Below are 4,306 nucleotides of genomic sequence, written 5' to 3'. Positions count from 1 at the left end.
ATATATATATATATATATATATATATATATATATATATATATATATATATATATATATATATATATATACATATATATAATATATTATATATACATATATGTATATATAATCTTATATATAATTATTTTACAATTATTAAGTCAATTCGTCCAATCGAAGAAAATTCAATGTCTGTGTCATTACGTCTCAATCACTTGAAATATCCTCGTCATTACTGATCAAAGCGCAATACCGTAGATCGGAACACACCGTAAATCGATAATTGCATTCACTTGCTTTAAAATACACAAGTGCGACTTATCGAACTGAAGACTTTATTCTTCCACTGGTCTCGCCAATTACGTGGACTTATCGCAATTTATTTAATGCCCGTGAAAGAACTATCTCTTTGAGACGGCGGTAACGGTTTGTTGCGCATTTTAGCTTAGCGAAGAGAGATTCCTCTTTGGCATCGCTTTCGTACTTAATCCCGCAGCAACATTGCCGGTCTCTCATCTCTCTTCCTCTCTCTCTGTCTCTCTCGGATGCTGTTCACGTGCGATCCCACCTCGCCTCCCATTTCGGCACTACACGTCGGAGCTCCTTTACGCGTGGGATGCCGATGAGCTCGATTTCGGTCGAGCGGGCTCAATGAGGAGAGATACAATCCGTCGGAGTGGAGCCGGCGGAGAGCGTGCTCCGGGACCGCTTGCGAAATCGGGGGCGAATCCCTTCGCGAGAACGAGAGACGGGAGTATGAAGAGGGCCGGGCGGTGAATCGAAAGGATTAAGAATGAACGTAACGATAAATTTATCACTGTCCGAGGAAGAAAGAAATAGCCGACGATGCATACATATTGGAGTATCGGATCAGGAGTGGAAACGCGCGTGTCAGGTAAGATAGACGCGATATTCTGCGATATCACGCTCCGTGCCTTTCCTTCATGCGTCTCGCTCTCTTCCCGATCCATAGATTAAATATACAGAGGGCGTAAGAATGAAATTGAATATACGCGCGCAGGAGGATCGCGTGAAGGATGTAGGCAAACAGCGACACGAAAACGCGGGACGAAAAGCGAAAAGCGCGCGCGCGTCTGCCCCGCCGCGAATCCCACGCGCTCCTCACTCGCGGGGATATTGATTGGCCGCATTACATATTTCTTATCTTCCTAGTCCATTAATTCCCGCGTTAGATCGGTTTCGACTCGGAAAAAATTAATCCGTACATTTTTCTCCCGGAAACTGCGGCGAAATTGGATTTGCGAGCCGATGGTGAAATTAATTTCACTGAGATCTCTATCTTCCGCAGAGATGTGTGTTGCTGCCGGTGCCGCCACTGCCGCCGTTGCTGCTGCTGCTGCTGCGAGTATTTTTTATCGTCGGCGTCTGGAAAAGGTATTACCGGCTATATCGACTTAATGGTTCCATCGAGAGGACGAAACGGTATATCGCGCAATTAATCCGAGTGGATCGCCGGAGCGTGTCATAAGAGCTCGTAAACCCGGAGGAAGCATTCTCTCGCGTGTCCTCCGAGCAATCCTGGCTTAAGAAGGGACAGAAGCAAGTAGCAATAAAAGAGATACGGAAGGAAATCGAGCGACTAGGCCGCCGGTCTAAGATTTCTCGATCCTACTCTTGAGACACACGTACACGCACACACGTGTACGCCAAGATCACGATGTGTGCAAATTCCCCGTTCGACGACTGACGCGAAGGCACACACGAGTGTACTCGCGAAATATAATTTCTATGTGATAAATGAAAACGTTAGTTCAATAACGTTGCGGTCCCATTTCGTTTCGTTCGCTTCCTATCGCGCGAGTCTCTCGAGAAGATGGGTAGATTCCCAGCGGCCGGTTCATCCCGCGATTCACGAACCGTGGATCACCGGGATCCGGGGACGTGGCACTGCTCCGTAGGCGCTCATAAAATCAGGAAGAATCCTCGGAGAGGCGCGCAAAAAGCGCGCCGTCCACGACGGAGAATGAGACGCGCTAGAACGAGCGAGAGAAGTAGAGGGAGACGGCGAGGCGGACGGACGACGACGAGGGAGACGGAAGGAGACCGTAGGAGAGAGGCGCACACAGAAAACGGGTCCACGACTGGGTGGAGGAACTAGTCTCACCTAGTAGATCGCCCTGTCGCGGTGTGTGCTTTCGCGGGCGGCCAAGACGCGAACGAGAGTAGGAGGAGGGAACGCGAGTTCCCTTCTACGCGACGTGAGAGGAGGCGGAAAAAAGGAGAGGCGAGAGAGCACACGCACAGCAGCTCGCGGGCTCACGTGTGTGTGGGTGTGCGTATGTGTGCGTATGTGTACGCGCGTTCGCGTGTGTGTGTGCGTGCGTGCCCGCGTATGCACACGCGAGTTCGCACGGTGTGTGCACCGGGAGGAAACGCACGTACGTGCAGAAGGAGTCGAGAGCGCTCGCGAGAAAGAGAGAGAAAGACAGAGACGGCGACAGAGAGAGAGAGAAAGAGAGAGAGAGAGAGAAGCGAGGGAGACAGGGAGACGGACCGTGTGTATGTACCACCAGAAGAGTGTATCAGGCCACTAGTGTTGTGACGGCGATCGTGCCCACGAGTTCTCCGGCGGGCCGGCATCCGCGTTCTATCCGTCTATCATCCGCACCGTCGCGCCCTCCCTGATCTCTCACCGTTGTCGCGTCGGCTTTCCTCTATCCCTCCTCGTCCTCGCCCCGAGAGTTACCTGATCACCTTCCTCTGCGTAGGGGGCGATCCCTCTTCCTTCTCTCGATCCCTTCCTCTACTCCTCTCCTCCACCTTTCCCTCTCTCTCTCTCTCTCTCTCTCTCTCTCTCTCTCTCTCTCTCTTTCTTTTCCTCTTTTCCGACTCAGATACACGATCGTGTTGCACGCGCCACTACTTCCGGCCGAAAAGTGAATTCTCAGGTGACGAGTCTGCCGGCGGCGAGCCAGTGCCAGTTGACCGCTGCGGCCGAGGATACATGCACCTCGGGGGTGCCGTCGTAAAGTGTGCGAGACCAGGACTGTACGGTGGCCAAACGCGCTCGCGCGAGACCGAGAGCGCGAGCGCGCGCGAGTGCGAGTGCTGCAGGTGCTCCGGAAACGCGCCACGTGCTGCGGCGACGTCATCGCCGATAGGTATGTATGTGATTTGCATCTCGCGCATGGCGAGATTCTGCATGGCGTTTACGAGCGGCGAACGTGTGCAGAACGTCTATCGCGAGCGCGCTTCTTACCTGGACCCTTACGACTCCGCGCGGAGGAGGGAGGGGGAGGCCGCGACAAGCTGACTTACAAACGTGGCCACGTGCTCTCTCGCGCTGCATCCGGCTCTGTCGGAAACCCCAGGTTTATCTCCGCGGTGGTCGCGCTGAATGCAGAATGCACGCCGCGGATCGCCGATGCGGGAACGCGAGCCGCCGAGTGGAGGCGCCGGGTCAAGTCCGACTGACGTCTTCGATTCTGAAGTAGCCGTGAGCGAGCGGAGCGACCTGTTTCTTCGCGCCGCGTCTTCGCGTGTACCTGTCGGTCGATCTGTCGATCGATCATTTAGTTCACCGTGTCTCCCGCTCTCGGAATAATACTCTCGTCCGCTTCGCTTTGATACCCACTCATCACTTCTCTCTCTCTCTCTCTCTCTCTCTCTCTCTCTCTCTCTCTGCTTCTTCCCCTCCCCTTCTCGTATGCGCGTGCTAACGACGCGATTTAATGATATCGTGGAACTCGAGGTGCGTAACGTGCTCGTCGCTTCTGTCGGTGTCCCAAGTGTATAATTGACATTTCGCCGCCGCCTCCGTCGCCGTCGGCCGTTTCCGCGCGGCGAAAAGCGATCCACCCTTTCCTTCCCGCTTCCAAAGGTGAGCGCGATTAAAAGGTTCGGTAACGGTTAATTGCGCGCTTGAGAGAGCGCGCGCGCAGCGCGGATGATCGAGCGGGGCCGCTCTCTCGGAAGGTAACAGGTTCCAGGCCCGCTTTTTACGAGGCCGCCCGATTCGCTACGCGGAAAAATGCCAGCGCCGTCAACGGCTTCGTTTATCCCGCTGTCGGTGGTTTGGAGGATAAAAATTGCACGACGCCTGTGTGTGGTGACTGAGCGCGAAAGCCGGGGGGGAGCCCTTTTGACTCGCGAATTTCATCGCGACGCGCCGACCAAAGTACCGCGGGGGAAAAAGAAAATGATGATGATGATGAAGAAGAAGGAACAACGCGTCCCGTCGTTCATAAATCTCGCCGCGGGATTACGTAAGCGACGTTCGTCTCTTAAACCGCGGGCATTCCGCTCGTAACAAGCAGCTGTGAATTTTCCGACGCTGTGCAGGGGTGAGAGGAGCGGGGGGGGGGG

At 53.9% G+C, this 4,306-nt stretch overlaps 1 protein-coding gene across 4 annotated transcripts in view; it reads left to right on the top strand.

Moving 5' to 3' along the window:
- The first annotated feature begins 2,113 nt into the window (after positions 1 to 2,113).
- LOC116851620 (A disintegrin and metalloproteinase with thrombospondin motifs 7-like) overlaps positions 2,114 to 4,306 on the top strand; it is a 79,398-nt gene continuing 77,205 nt past the window's right edge. For 2 of the 4 annotated variants that reach the window (XM_032831230.1, XM_032831231.1), the window contains exon 1: positions 2,114 to 3,102. The gene's annotated coding sequence lies outside the window, so the exon portion shown is untranslated. The remainder of the gene's footprint in view (positions 3,103 to 4,306) is intronic. The other 2 variants (XM_032831229.1, XM_032831228.1) reach the window with 2 other exon arrangements.

This window comes from Odontomachus brunneus, unplaced genomic scaffold (assembly GCF_010583005.1).
Source record: "Odontomachus brunneus isolate Ranch 3 - 2012 unplaced genomic scaffold, Obru_v1 Obru_scaffold_182, whole genome shotgun sequence".
Classification (NCBI taxonomy): Eukaryota; Metazoa; Arthropoda; class Insecta; order Hymenoptera; family Formicidae; genus Odontomachus; species Odontomachus brunneus.
This window is presented reverse-complemented; position numbering and strand designations above follow the sequence as displayed.